This window comes from Schistocerca serialis, chromosome 1 (genome assembly GCF_023864345.2).
Source record: "Schistocerca serialis cubense isolate TAMUIC-IGC-003099 chromosome 1, iqSchSeri2.2, whole genome shotgun sequence".
In the NCBI taxonomy this organism is placed as follows: domain Eukaryota; kingdom Metazoa; phylum Arthropoda; class Insecta; order Orthoptera; family Acrididae; genus Schistocerca; species Schistocerca serialis.
This window is the reverse complement of record NC_064638.1, coordinates 25661746-25678270: the sequence shown is the minus strand read 5'-3', so window position 1 is coordinate 25678270 and position 16525 is coordinate 25661746.

The following is a 16525-nucleotide window of genomic DNA, read 5'->3' as shown; positions in this document are numbered from 1 at the left end:
TCACAGGAATGGTTCAAAACATAGTCAGTAAGAGGAGTCAGTCTTCTTGTACTTAAGTCGGCATTGTGCCTTTTGTATTTAATTCCGATGCCAGTTCTGTGTTTCATCGTCAATACGAAGGTTCAAGGGATACAGTAAACCTGAAGTGAAGCATCGGAATCTATAACTAGTGTCACAGGAATTGTTCAAAACATAGTCAGTAAGAAGAGTCAGTCTTCTTGTACTTAAGTTGGCATTGTGCCTTTTGTATTTGCTTCCGATGCAATTTCTGTGTTTCATCGTCAATAAGAAGGTCCGAGGGATACGGTAAACCTGAAGTGAAGCATCGGAATCTATAACTAGTGTCACAGGAATTGTTCAAAACATAGTCAGTAAGAAGAGTCCGTCTTCTTGTACTTAAGTCGGCATTGTGCATTTTCTATTTAAGTCCGATGCAATTTCTGTATTTCGTCGCCAATAAGAAGGTCCAAACGATACAGTAAACCTGAAGTGAAGCATCGGAATCTATAGCTAATGTCACAGGAATCGTTCAAACATAGACAGTAGGAAGAATCAGTCTGCTTGTACTTAAGTCGGCAATGTGCCTTTTGTATTTAGTTCCGATGCAATTTCTGTGTTTCATCGCCAATAAGAAGGTCCTAGGGATAGAGTAAACCTGAAGTGAAGCATCGGAATCTATAACTAGTGTCACAGGAATGGTTCAAAACATAGTCAGTAAGAAGAGTCAGTCTTCTTGTACTTAAGTCGGCATTGTGCCTTTTGTATGTAATTCCGATGCAATTTCTGTGTTTCATCGTCAATACGAAGGTCCAAGGGATACAGTAAACCTGAAGTGAAGCATCGGAATCTATAACTAGAGTCACAGGAATTGTTCAAAACATAGTCAGTAAGAAGAGTCAGACTTCTTGTACTTAAGTTGGCATTGTGCCTTTTGTATTTGATTCCGATGCAATTTCATTGTATCATCGTCAATAAAAAGGTCCAAGGGATACAGTAAACCTGAAGTGAAGCACCGGAATCTATAACTTGTGTCACAGGAATGGTTCATAACATAGACAGTAAGAAGAGTCAGTCTTCTTGTACTTAAGTCGGCATTGTGCTTTTTGTATGTAATTCCGATGCAATTTCTTGTGTTTCATCGTCAAAAAGAAGGTCAGAGGGATACAGTAAACCTGAAGTGAAGTATCGGAATCTATAACTAGTGTCACAGGAATGGTTCAAAACATAGACAGTAGGAAGAGTCAGTCTTCTTGTACTTAAGTCGGCATTGTGCCTTTCCTATTTATTTCCGATGCAATTTCTGTGTTTCATCGTCAAAAAGAAGGTCAGAGGGATACAGTAAACCTGAAGTGAAGCATCGGAATATGTAACTAGTGTCACAGGAATGGTTCAAAACATAGACAGTAGGAAGAGTCAGTCTTCTTGCACACAAGTCGGCATTGTGCCTTTTCTATTTAATTCCGATGCAATTTCTGTTTCATCGTCAATAAGAAGGTCCAAGGGATACAGTAAACCTGAAGTGAAGCATCGGAATCTATAACTAGTGTCACAGGAATGGTTCAAACCATAGACAGTCGGAAGAGTCAATCTTCTTGTACTTAAGTCGGCATTGTGCCTTTTCTATTTAATTCCGATGCATTTTCTGTGTTTCATCGTCAATAAGAAGGACCAAGGGGTACAGTAAACCTGAAGTGAAGCATCGGAATCTATAACTAGTCTCACAGGAATGGTTCAAAACATAGACAGTAAGAAGAGTCAGTCCTCTTGTACTTAAGTCGGCATTGTGCCTTTTGTATTTAATTCCGATACAATTTCTGTGTTTCATCGTCAATAAGAAGGTCAGACGGATACAGTAAACCTGAAGTGAAGCATCGGAATCTATAACTAGTGTCACAGGAATGGTCAAAACAGTCAGTAAGAAGAGTCAGTCTTCTTGTACTTTAGTCGGCATTGTGCCTTTTGCATTTAATTCCGATGCAATTTCTGTGTTTCATCGTCAATAAGAAGGTCCAAGGGATACAGTAAACCTGAAGTGATGCATCGGAATCTATAACTAGTGTAACAGGAATGGTTCAAAACAAAGATATTAGGAAGAGTAAGTCTTCTTGTACACAAGTCGGCATTGTGCCTTTTCTATTTAATTCCGATGCAATTTCTGTGTTTCATCGTCAATAAGAAGGTCAGAGGGATACAGTAAACCTAAAGTGAAGCATCGGAATCTATAACTAGTGTCACAGGAATGGTTCAAACTTAGACAGTAATAAGGGTCAGTCTTCTTGTACTTAAAATGGCGTTGTGTCTTTTGTGTATAATTCCGATGCATTTTCTTTGCTTCATCGTCAATATGAAGGTCCAAGGGATACAGTAAACATGAAGTGATGCATCGGAATCTATAACTAGTTTCACAGGAATGGTTCAAAACATAGACAGTAAGAGGAGTCCGTCTTCTTGTACTTAAGTCGGCATTGTGCATTTTCTTTTTAAGTCCGTTGCAATTTCTGTATTTTGTCGCCAATAAGAAGGTCCAAAGGATACAGTAAACCTGAAGTGAAGCATCGGAATCTATAGCTAATGTCACAGGAATCGTTCAAAACATAGACAGTAGGAAGAGTCAGTCTGCTTGTACTTAAGTAGGCAATGTGCCTTTTGTATATAGTTCCGATGCAATTTCTGTGTTTCATCGCCAATAAGAAGGACCTAGGGATAGAGTAAACCTGAAGTGAAGCATCGGAATCTTTAACTAGTGTCACAGGAATGGTTCAAAACATATTCAGTAAGAAGAGTCAGTCTTCTTGTACTTAAGTCGGCATTGTGCCTTTTGTATTTAATTCCGATGCAATTTCTGTGTTTCATCGTCGATACGAAGGTCCAAGGGATACAGTAAACCTGAAGTGAAGCATCGGAATCTGTAACTAGCGTCAAAGGAATTCTTCAAAACATAGTCAGTAAGAAGAGTCAGTCTTCTTGTACTTAAGTTGGCATTGTGCCTTTTGTATTTGATTCCGCTGCAATTTCTGTGTTTCATCGTCAATAAGAAGGTGAGAGGGATACATTAAACCTGAAGTGAAGCATCGGAATCTATAACTAGTGGTACAGGAATGGTTCAAAACAGTCAGTAAGAAGAGTAAGTCTTCTTGTACTTAAGTCGGCATTGTGCATTTTGTATTTAATTCCGATGCAATTTCTGTGTTTCATCCTCAATAAGAAGGTCCAAGGGATACAGTAAACCTGAAGTGAAGCATCGGAATCTATAACTTGTGTCACAGGAATGGTTCATAACATAGACAGTAAGAAGTGTCAGTCTTCTTGTACTTAAGTCGGCATTGTGCCTTTTGTATTTAATTCCGATGCAATTTCTGTGTTTCATCGTCAAAAAGGAGGTCAGGGGGATACAGTAAACCTGAAGGGAAGCACCGCAATCTATAACTAGTGTCACAGGAATGGTTCAAAGCATAGACAGTAGGAAGAGTCAGTCTTCTTGTACTTAAGTCGTCATTGTGCCTTTTCTATTTCATTCCGATGCAATTTCTGTGTTTCATCGTCAATAAGAAGGTCAGAGGGATACAGTAAACCTGAAGTGAAGCATCGGAATCTATAACTAGTGTCACAGGAATGGTTCAAAACATAGACAGTAAGAAGAGTCAGTCTTCTTGTACTTAAGTCGGCATTGTGCCTTTTCTATTAATTGACGATGCGATATCTGTGTTTCATCGTCAATAAGAAGGTCAGAGGGATACAGTAAACCTGATATGACCATTGGAATCTATAATTAGTGTCACAGGAATGGTTCAAAACAGTCAGTAAGAAGAGTCAGTCTTCTTATACTTAAGTCGGCATTGTGCATTTTGTATTTAATTCCGATGCAATTTCTGTGTTTCATCGTCAATAAGAAGGTCCAAGGGATACAGTAAACCTGAAGTGATGCATCGGAATCTATAACTAGTGTCACAGGAATGGTTCATAACGTAGACATTAGGAAGAGTCAGTATCCATGTACTTACGTCGGCATTGTGCCTTTTTTATTTAATTCCGATGCAATTTCTGTGTTTCATCGTCAATAAGAAGGTCCGAGGGATACAGTAAAACTGAAGTGAAGCATCGGAATCTATAACTAGTGTCACAGGAATGGTTCAAAACATAGACAGTAAGGAGAGTCAGTCTTCTTGAACTTAAGTCGGCATTGTGCCTTTTCCATTAATTTCCGATGCGATATCTGTGTTTCATCGTGAATAAGAAGGTCAGAGGGATACAGTAAACCTGATGTGAGGCATCGGAATCTATAACTAAAGTCACAGGAATCGTTCAAAACATAGACAGTAGGAAGAGTCGGTCTTCTTGTGCTTAAGTCGGCATTGTGCCTTTTGTAATTAGTTCCGATGCAATTTCTGTGTTTCATCGTCAATACGAAGGTCAGATGGATACAGTAAACCTGATGTGAAGCATCGGAATGTATAATTAGTGTCACAGGAATGGTTCAAAACAGTCAGTAAGAGGAGTCAGTCTTCTTGTACTTAAGTCGGCATTGTGCATTTTGTATTTAATTCCGATGCAATTTGTGTGTATCATCGTCAAAAAGAAGGTCAGAGGGACACAGTAAACCTGAAGTGAAGCATCGGAATCTACAACTAGTGTCACAGGAATGGTTCAAAACATAGACAGTAGGAAGAGTCAGTCTTCTTGTACTTAAGTCGGCATTGTGCCTTTTCTATTTAATTCAGATGCAATTTCTGTGTTTCATCGTCAATAAGAAGGTCCAAGGGGTACAGTAAACCTGAAGTGAAGCATCGGATTCTATAACTAGTGTCACAGGAATGGTTCAAAACATAGACAGTAGGAAGAGTCAGTCTTCTTGTACTTAAGTCGGCATTGTGCCTTTCCTATTTATTTCCGATGCAATTTCTGTGTTTCATCGTCAAAAAGAAGGTCAGAGGGATACAGTAAACCTGAAGTGAAGCATCGGAATCTGTAACTAGTGTCACAGGAATGGTTCAAAACATAGACAGTAGGAAGAGTCAGTCTTCTTGTACACAAGTCGGCATTGTGCCTTTTCTATTTAATTCCGATGCAATTTCTGTTTCATCGTCAATAAGAAGGTCCAAGTTATACAGTAAACCTGAAGTGAAGCATCGGAATCTATAACTAGTGTCACAGGAATGGTTCAAACCATAGACAGTCGGAAGAGTCAGTCTTCTTGTACTTAAGTCGGTATTGTGCCTTTTCTATTTAATTCCGATGCATTTTCTGTGTTTCATCGTCAATAAGAAGGACCAAGGGGTACAGTAAACCTGAAGTGAAGCATCGGAATCTATAACTAGTCTCACAGGAATGGTTCAAAACATAGACAGTGAGAAGAGTCAGTCCTCTTGTACTTAAGTCGGAATTGTGCCTTTTGTATTTAATTCCGATACAATTTCTGTGTTTCATCGTCAATAAGAAGGTCAGACGGATACAGTAAACCTAAAGTGAAGCATCGGAATCTACAACTAGTGTCACAGGAATGGTTCAAACTTAGACAGTAATAAGGGTCAGTCTTCTTGTACTTAAGTTGGCGTTGTGTCTTTTGTGTATAATTCCGATGCATTTTCTTTGCTTCATCGTCAATATGAAGGTCCAAGGGATACAGTAAACATGAAGTGATGCATCGGAATCTATAACTAGTTTCACAGGAATGGTTCAACACATAGACAGTAAGAGGAGTCCGTCTTCTTGTACTTAAGTCGGCATTGTGCATTTTCTTTTTAAGTCCGTTGCAATTTCTGTATTTCGTCGCCAATAAGGAGGTCCAAAGGATGCAGTAAACCTGAAGTGAAGCATCGGAATCTATAGCTAATGTCACAGGAATCGTTCAAAACATAGACAGTAGGAAGAGTCAGTCTGCTTGTACTTAAGTAGGCAATGTGCCTTTTGTATATAGTTCCGATGCAATTTCTGTGTTTCATCGCCAATAAGAAGGACCTAGGGATAGAGTAAACCTGAAGTGAAGCATCGGAATCTTTAACTAGTGTCACAGGAATGGTTCAAAACATATTCAGTAAGAAGAGTCAGTCTTCTTGTACTTAAGTCGGCATTGTGCCTTTCGTATTTAATTCCGATGCAATTTCTGTGTTTCATCGTCGATACGAAGGTCCAAGGGATACAGTAAACCTGAAGTGAAGCATCGGAATCTATAACTAGTGTCAAAGGAATTCTTCAAAACATAGTCAGTAAGAAGAGTCAGTCTTCTTGTACTTAAGTTGGCATTGTGCCTTTTGTATTTGATTCCGCTGCAATTTCTGTGTTTCATCGTCAATAAGAAGGTGAGAGGGATACATTAAACCTGAAGTGAAGCATCGGAATCTATAACTAGTGGTACAGGAATGGTTCAAAACAGTCAGTAAGAAGAGTAAGTCTTCTTGTACTTAAGTCGGCATTGTGCATTTTGTATTTAATTCCGATGCAAATTCTGTGTTTCATCCTCAATAAGAAGGTCCAAGGGAAACAGTGAACCTGAAGTGAAGCATCGGAATCTATAACTTGTGTCACAGGAATGGTTCATAACGTAGACAGTAAGAAGTGTCAGTCTTTTTGTACTTAAGTCGGCATTGTGCCTTTTGTATTTAATTCCGATGCAATTTCTGTGTTTCATCGTCAAAGAGGAGGTCAGAGGGATACAGTAAACCTGAAGGGAAGCACCGCAATCTATAACTAGTGTCACAGGAATGGTTCAAAGCATAGACAGTAGGAAGAGTCAGTCTTCTTGTACTTAAGTCGTCATTGTGCCTTTTCTATTTCATTCCGATGCAATTTCTGTGTTTCATCGTCAATAAGAAGGTCGGAGGGATACAGTAAACCTGAAGTGAAGCATCGGAATCTATAACTAGTGTCACAGGAATGGTTCAAAACATAGACAGTAAGAAGAGTCAGTCTTCTTGTACTTAAGTCGGCATTGTGCCTTTTCTATTAATTGACGATGCGATATCTGTGTTTCATCGTCAATAAGAAGGTCAGAGGGATACAGTAAACCTGATATGACCATTGGAATCTATAATTAGTGTCACAGGAATGGTTCAAAACAGTCAGTAAGAAGAGTCAGTCTTCTTATACTTAAGTCGGCATTGTGCATTTTGTATTTAATTCCGATGCAATTTCTGTGTTTCATCGTCAATAAGAAGGTCCAAGGGATACAGTAAACCTGAAGTGATGCATCGGAATCTATAACTAGTGTCACAGGAATGGTTCATAACATAGACATTATGAAGAGTCAGTATCCATGTACTTACGTCGGCATTGTGCCTTTTTTATTTAATTCCGATGCAATTTCTGTGTTTCATCGTCAATAAGAAGGTCCGAGGGATACAGTACAACTGAAGTGAAGCATCGGAATCTATAACTAGTGTCACAGGAATGGTTCAAAACATAGACAGTAAGGAGAGTCAGTCTTCTTGTACTTAAGTCGGCATTGTGCCTTTTCCATTAATTTCCGATGCGATATCTGTGTTTCATCGTGAATAAGAAGGTCAGAGGGATACAGTAAACCTGATGTGAGGCATCGGAATCTATAACTAAAGTCACAGGAATCGTTCAAAACATAGACAGTAGGAAGAGTCGGTCTTCTTGTGCTTAAGTCGGCATTGTGCCTTTTGTAATTAGTTCCGATGCAATTTCTGTGTTTCATCGTCAATACGAAGGTCAGATGGATACAGTAAACCTGATGTGAAGCATCGGAATGTATAATTAGTGTCACAGGAATGGTTCAAAACAGTCAGTAAGAGGAGTCAGTCTTCTTGTACTTAAGTCGGCATTGTGCATTTTGTATTTAATTCCGATGCAATTTCTGTGTATCATCGTCAAAAAGAAGGTCAGAGGGACACAGTAAACCTGAAGTGAAGCATCGGAATCTACAACTAGTGTCACAGGAATGGTTCAAAACATGGACAGTAGGAAGAGTCAGTCTTCTTGTACTTAAGTCGGCATTGTGCCTTTTCTATTTAATTCAGATGCAATTTCTGTGTTTCATCGTCAATAAGAAGGTCCAAGTGGTACAGTAAACCTGAAGTGAAGCATCGGATTCTATAACTAGTGTCACAGAAATGGTTCAAAACTTAGACAGTAAGAAGAGTCCGTCTTGTTGTACTTAAGTCGGCATTGTGCATTTTCTATTTAAGTCCGATGCAATTTCTGTATTTCGTCGCCAATAAGAAGGTCCAAACGATACAGTAAACCTGAAGTGAAGCATCGGAATCTATAGCTAATGTCACAGGAATCGTTCAAAACATAGACAGTAGGAAGAATCAGTCTGCTTGTACTTAAGTCTTCAATGTGCCTTTTGTATTTAGTTCCGATGCAATTTCTGTGTTTCATCGCCAATACGAAGGTCCTAGGGATAGAGTAAACCTGAAGTGAAGCATCGGAATCTATAACTAGTGTCACAGGAATGGTTCAAAACATAGTCAGTAAGAGGAGTCAGTCTTCTTGTACTTAAGTCGGCATTGTGCCTTTTGTATTTAATTCCGATGCAATTTCTGTGTTTCATCGTCATTACGAAGGTCCAAGGGATACAGTAAACCTGAAGTGAAGCATCGGAATCTATAACTAGTGTCACAGGAATTGTTCAAAACATAGTCAGTAAGAAGAGTCAGTCTTCTTGTACTTAAGTTGGCATTGTGCCTTTTGTATTTGATTCCGATGCAATTTCTGTGTTTCATCGTCAATAAGAAGGTCCGAGGGATACAGTTAACCTGAAGTGAAGCATCGGAATCTATAACTAGTGTCACAGGAATGGTTCAAAACATAGGCAGTAGGAAGAGCCAGTCTTCTTGTACACAAGTCGGCATTGTGCCTTTTCCATTTAATTCCGATGCAATTTCTGTTTCTTCGTCAATAAGAAGGTCCAAGGGATACAGTAAACCTGAAGTGAAGCATCGGAAACTATAACTAGTGTCACAGGAATGGTTCGAACCATAGACAGTCTTAAGAGTCAGTCTTCTTGCACTTAAGTCGGCATTGTGCCTTTTCTATTTAATTCCGATGCATTTTCTGTGTTTCATCGTCAATAGGAAGGACCAAGGGGTACAGTAAACCTGAAGTGAAGCATCGGAATCTATAACTAGTCTCACATGAATGGTTCAAAACATAGACAGTAAGAAGAGTCAGTCTTCTTGTACTTAAGTCGGCATTGTGCCTTTTGTATTTAATTCCGATCCAATTTCTGTGTTTCATCGTCAATAAGAAGGTCAGACGGATACAGTAAACCTGAAGTGAAGCATCGGAATCTATAACTAGTGTCACAGGAATGGTTCAAAACAGTCAGTAAGAAGAGTCAGTCTTCTTGAACTTAAGTCGGCATTGTGCATTTTGTATTTAATTCCGATGCAATTTCTGTGTTTCATCGTCAATAAGAAGGTCCAAGGGATACAGTAAACCTGAAGTGAAGCATCGGAATATATAACTAGTGTCACAGGAATGGTTAAAAGCATAGACAGTAAGAAGAGTCAATCTTCTTGTTCTTAAGTCGGCATTGTGCCTTTTGTATTTAAATCCGATGCAATTTCTGTGTTTCATCGTCAATAAGAAGGTCCAAGGGATACAGTAAACCTGAAGTGATGCATCGGAATCTATAACTAGTGTCACAGGAATGGTTCATAACATAGACATTAGGAAGAGTCAGTATCCATGTACTTACGTCGGCATTGTGCCTTTTTTATTTAATTCCGATGCAATTTCTGTGTTTCATCGTCAATAAGAAGGTCAGAGGGATACAGTAAAACTGAAGTGAAGCATCGGAATCTATAACTAGTGTCACAGGAATGGTTCAAAACATAGACAGTAAGGAGAGTCAGTCTTCTTGTACTTAAGTCGGCATTGTGCCTTTTCCATTAATTTCCGATGCGATATCTGTGTTTCATCGTCAATAAGAAGGTCAGAGGGATACAGTAAACCTGATGTGAGGCATCGGAATCTATAACTAAAGTCACAGGAATCGTGCAAAACATAGACAGTAGGAAGAGTCGGTCTTCTTGTGCTTAAGTCGGCATTGTGCCTTTTGTAATTAGTTCCGATGCAATTTCTGTGTTTCATCGTCAATACGAAGGTCAGATGGATACAGTAAACCTGATGTGAAGCATCGGAATCTATAATTAGTGTCACAGGAATGGTTCAAAACAGTCAGTAAGAAGAGTCAGTCTTCTTGTACTTAAGTCGGCATTGTGCATTTTGTATTTAATTCCGATGCAATTTCTGTGTATCATCGTCAAAAAGAAGGTCAGAGGGATACAGTAAACCTGAAGTGAAGCATCGGAATCTACAACTAGTGTCACAGGAATGGTTCAAAACATGGACAGTAGGAAGAGTCAGTCTTCTTGTACTTAAGTCGGCATTGTGCCTTTTCTAATTATTTCAGATGCAATTTCTGTGTTTCATCGTCAATAAGAAGGTCCAAGGGGTACAGTAAACCTGAAGTGAAGCATCGGATTCTATAACTAGTGTCACAGAAATGGTTCAAAACTTAGACAGTAAGAAGAGTCCGTCTTGTTGTACTTAAGTCGGCATTGTGCATTTTCTATTTAAGTCCGATGCAATTTCTGTATTTCGTCGCCAATTAGAAGGTCCAAACGATACAGTAAACCTGAAGTGAAGCATCGGAATCTATAGCTAATGTCACAGGAATCGTTCAAAACATAGACAGTAGGAAGAATCAGTCTGCTTGTACTTAAGTCTTCAATGTGCCTTTTGTATTTAATTCCGATGCAATTTCTGTGTTTCATCGTCAATAAGAAGGTGAGAGGGATACATTAAACCTGAAGTGAAGCATCGGAATCTATAACTAGTGTCACAGGAATGGTTCAAACCATAGACAGTCTTAAGAGTCAGTCTTCTTGTACTTAAGTCGGCATTGTGCCTTTTCTATTTAATTCCGATGCATTTTCTGTGTTTCATCGTCAATAAGAAGGACCAAGGGGGACAGTAAACCTGAAGTGAAGCATCGGAATCTATAACTAGTCTCACAGGAATGGTTCAAAACATAGACAGTAAGAAGAGTCAGTCTTCTTGTACTTAAGTCGGCATTGTGCCTTTTGTATTTAATTCCGATCCAATTTCTGTGTTTCATCGTCAATAAGAAGGTCAGACGGATACAGTAAATCTGAAGTGAAGCATCGGAATCTATAACTAGTGTCACAGGAATGGTTCACAACAGTCAGTAAGAAGAGTCAGTCTTCTTGTACTTTAGTCGGCATTGTGCCTTTTGCATTTAATTCCGATGCAATTTCTGTGTTTCATCGTCAATAAGAAGGTGAGAGGGATACATTAAACCTGAAGTGAAGCATCGGAATCTATAACTAGTGGTACAGGAATGGTTCAAAACAGTCAGTAAGAAGAGTAAGTCTTCTTGTCCTTAAGTCGGCATTGTGCCTTTTCTATTTAATTCCGATGCAATTTCTGTATTTCGTCGCCAATAAGAAGGTCCAAACGATACAGTAAACCTGAAGTGAAGCATCGGAATCTATAACTAGTCTCACAGGAATGGTTCAAAACATAGACAGTAAGAAGAGTCAGTCTTCTTGTACTTAAGTCGGCATTGTGCCTTTTGTGTTTAATTCCGATCCAATTTCTGTGTTTCATCGTCAATAAGAAGGTCAGACGGATACAGTAAACCTGAAGTGAAGCATCGGAATCTATAACTAGTGTCACAGGAATGGTTCAAAACAGTCAGTAAGAAGAGTCAGTCTTCTTGTACTTTAGTCGGCATTGTGCCTTTTGCATTTAATTCCGATGCAATTTCTGTGTTTCATCGTCAATAAGAAGGTGAGAGGGATACATTAAACCTGAAGTGAAGCATCGGAATCTATAACTAGTGGTACAGGAATGGTTCAAAACAGTCAGTAAGAAGAGTAAGTCTTCTTGTACTTAAGTCGGCAATGTGCCTTTTGTATTTAGTTCCGATGCAATTTCTGTGTTTCATCGCCAATAAGAAGGTCCTAGGGATAGAGTAAACCTGAAGTGAAGCATCGGAATCTATAACTAGTGTCACAGGAATGGTTCAAAACATAGTCAGTCTGAAGAGTCAGTCTTCTTGTACTTAAGTCGGCATTGTGCCTTTTGTATGTAATTCCGATGCAATTTCTGTGTTTCATCGTCAATACGAAGGTCCAAGGGATACAGTAAACCTGAAGTGAAGCATCGGAATCCATAACTAGTGTTACAGGAATGGTTCAAAACAGTCAGTAAGAAGAGTAAGTCTTCTTGTACTTAAGTCGGCATTGTGCATTTTGTATTTAATTCCGATGCAATTTCTGTGTTTCATCCTCAATAAGAAGGTCCAAGGGATACAGTAAACCTGAAGTGAAGCACCGGATTCTTTAACTTGTGTCACAGGAATGGTTCATAACATAGACAGTAAGAAGAGTCAGTCTTCTTGTACTTAAGTCGGCATTGTGCTTTTTGTATGTAATTCCGATGCAATTTCTTGTGTTTCATCGTCAAAAAGAAGGTCAGAGGGATACAGTAAACCTGAAGTGAAGCATCGGAATCTATAACTAGTGTCACAGGAATGGTTCAAAACATAGACAGTAGGAAGAGTCAGTCTTCTTGTACTTAAGTCGGCATTGTGCCTTTTCTATTTATTTCCGAGGCAATTTCTGTGTTTCATCGTCAAAAAGAAGGTCAGAGGGATACAGGAAACCTGAAGTGAAGCATCGGAATCTATAACTAGTGTCACAGGAATGGTTCAAAACATAGACAGTAGGAAGAGTCAGTCTTCTTGTACACAAGTCGGCATTGTGCCTTTTCTATTTAATTCCGGTGCATTTTCTGTGTTTCATCGTCAATAAGAAGGTCCAAAGGGTACAGTAGACCTGAAGTGAAGCATCGGAATTTATAACTACTCTCACAAGAATGGTCCAAAACATAGACAGTAAGAAGAGTCAGTCTTCTTGTACTTAAGTCGGCATTGTGCCTTTTGAATTTAATTCCGATGCAATTTCTGTGTTTCATCGTCAATAAGAAGGTCAGACGGATACAGTAAACCTGAAGTGAAGCATCGGAATCTATAACTAGTCTCACAGGAATGGTTCAAAACAGTCAGTAAGAAGAGTCAGTCTTCTTGTACTTTAGTCGGCATTGTGCCTTTTGTATTTAATTCCGATGCAATTTCTGTGTTTCATCGTCAATAAGAAGGTAGAAGGGATACAGTAAACCTGAAGTGATTCATCGGAATCTATAACTAGTGTCACAGGAATGGTTCAAAACATAGACATTAGGAAGAGTCAGTCTTCTTGTACTTAAGTCGGCATTGTGCCTTTTGTGTTTAATTCCGATCCAATTTCTGTGTTTCATCGTCAATAAGAAGGTCAGACGGATACAGTAAACCTGAAGTGAAGCATCGGAATCTATAACTAGTGTCACAGGAATGGTTCAAAACAGTCAGTAAGAAGAGTCAGTCTTCTTGTACTTTAGTCGGCATTGTGCCTTTTGCATTTAATTCCGATGCAATTTCTGTGTTTCATCGTCAATAAGAAGGTGAGAGGGATACATTAAACCTGAAGTGAAGCATCGGAATCTATAACTAGTGGTACAGGAATGGTTCAAAACAGTCAGTAAGAAGAGTAAGTCTTCTTGTACTTAAGTCGGCATTGTGCCTTTTCTATTTAATTCCGATGCAATTTCTGTATTTCGTCGCCAATAAGAAGGTCCAAACGATACAGTAAACCTGAAGTGAAGCATCGGAATCTATAACTAGTCTCACAGGAGTGGTTCAAAACATAGACAGTAAGAAGAGTCAGTCTTCTTGTACTTAAGTCGGCATTGTGCCTTTTGTGTTTAATTCCGATCCAATTTCTGTGTTTCATCGTCAATAAGAAGGTCAGACGGATACAGTAAACCTGAAGTGAAGCATCGGAATCTATAACTAGTGTCACAGGAATGGTTCAAAACAGTCAGTAAGAAGAGTCAGTCTTCTTGTACTTTAGTCGGCATTGTGCCTTTTGCATTTAATTCCGATGCAATTTCTGTGTTTCATCGTCAATAAGAAGGTGAGAGGGATACATTAAACCTGAAGTGAAGCATCGGAATCTATAACTAGTGGTACAGGAATGGTTCAAAACAGTCAGTAAGAAGAGTAAGTCTTCTTGTACTTAAGTCGGCAATGTGCCTTTTGTATTTAGTTCCGATGCAATTTCTGTGTTTCATCGCCAATAAGAAGGTCCTAGGGATAGAGTAAACCTGAAGTGAAGCATCGGAATCTATAACTAGTGTCACAGGAATGGTTCAAAACATAGTCAGTCTGAAGAGTCAGTCTTCTTGTACTTAAGTCGGCATTGTGCCTTTTGTATGTAATTCCGATGCAATTTCTGTGTTTCATCGTCAATACGAAGGTCCAAGGGATACAGTAAACCTGAAGTGAAGCATCGGAATCCATAACTAGTGTTACAGGAATGGTTCAAAACAGTCAGTAAGAAGAGTAAGTCTTCTTGTACTTAAGTCGGCATTGTGCATTTTGTATTTAATTCCGATGCAATTTCTGTGTTTCATCCTCAATAAGAAGGTCCAAGGGATACAGTAAACCTGAAGTGAAGCACCGGATTCTTTAACTTGTGTCACAGGAATGGTTCATAACATAGACAGTAAGAAGAGTCAGTCTTCTTGTACTTAAGTCGGCATTGTGCTTTTTGTATGTAATTCCGATGCCATTTCTTGTGTTTCATCGTCAAAAAGAAGGTCAGAGGGATACAGTAAACCTGAAGTGAAGCATCGGAATCTATAACTAGTGTCACAGGAATGGTTCAAAACATAGACAGTAGGAAGAGTCAGTCTTCTTGTACTTAAGTCGGCATTGTGCCTTTTCTATTTATTTCCGATGCAATTTCTGTGTTTCATCGTCAAAAAGAAGGTCAGAGGGATACAGGAAACCTGAAGTGAAGCATCGGAATCTATAACTAGTGTCACAGGAATGGTTCAAAACATAGACAGTAGGAAGAGTCAGTCTTCTTGTACACAAGTCGGCATTGTGCCTTTTCTATTTAATTCCGGTGCATTTTCTGTGTTTCATCGTCAATAAGAAGGTCCAAAGGGTACAGTAGACCTGAAGTGAAGCATCGGAATTTATAACTACTCTCACAAGAATGGTCCAAAACATAGACAGTAAGAAGAGTCAGTCTTCTTGTACTTAAGTCGGCATTGTGCCTTTTGAATTTAATTCCGATGCAATTTCTGTGTTTCATCGTCAATAAGAAGGTCAGACGGATACAGTAAACCTGAAGTGAAGCATCGGAATCTATAACTAGTCTCACAGGAATGGTTCAAAACAGTCAGTAAGAAGAGTCAGTCTTCTTGTACTTTAGTCGGCATTGTGCCTTTTGTATTTAATTCCGATGCAATTTCTGTGTTTCATCGTCAATAAGAAGGTAGAAGGGATACAGTAAACCTGAAGTGATTCATCGGAATCTATAACTAGTGTCACAGGAATGGTTCAAAACATAGACATTAGGAAGAGTCAGTCTTCTCGTACCTAAGTCGGCATTGTGCCTTTTCTATTTAATTCCGATGCAATTTCTGTGTTTCATCGTCAATAAGAAGGTCAGAGGGATACAGTAAACCTGAAGTGAAGCATCGGAATCTATAACTAGTGTCACAGGAATGGTTCAAACTTAGACAGTAACAAGGGTCAGTCTTCTTGTACTTAAGTTGGCGTTGTGCCTTTTTAGTTTAATTCCGATGCAATTTCTGTGCTTCATCGTCAATACGAACGTCCAAGGGATACAGTGAACCTGAGGTGAAGCATCGGAATCTATAACTAGTGTCACAGGAATGGATCAAAACATAGACAGTAGGAAGAGTCAGTCTTCTTTTACTTAAGTCGGCATTGTGCCTTTTGTAATTAATTCAGATGCAATATCTGTGTTTCATCGTCAATAAGAAGGTCCAAGGGATACAGTAAACCTGAAGTGAAGCATCGGAATCTGTAACTAGCGTCACAGGAATGGTTCAAAGACATAGTCAGTAAGAGGAGTCAGTCTTCTTGTACTTAAGTCGGCATTGTGCCTTTTCTATTTAATTCCGATGCAATTTCTGTGTTTCATCGCCAATAAGAACGTCCAAGGGATACAGTAAACCTGAAGTGATGCATCGGAATCCATAACTAGTGTCACAGGAATGGTTCAAAACGTAGAGAGTAAGAAGAGTCAGTCTTCTTGTACTTAGGTCGGCATTGTGCATTTTGTATTTAATTTCGATGCAATTTCTGTGTTTCATCGTCAAAAAGAAGGTCGGAGGGATACAGTAAACCTGAGGTGAAGCATCGGAATCTATATTAGTGTCACAGGAATGGTTCAAAACATAGACAGGAAGAAGAGTCATTCTTCTTGTACTTAAGTCGGCATTGTGCCATTTCTATTTGATTCCAATGCAATTCCTGTGTTTGATCGTCAAAAAGAAGGTCAGAGGGATACAGTAAACCTGGAGTGAAGCATCGGAATCTATAAGTAGTGTCACAGGAATGGTTCAAAACATAGACAGTAGGAAGAGTCAGTCTTCTTGTACTTAAGTCGGCATT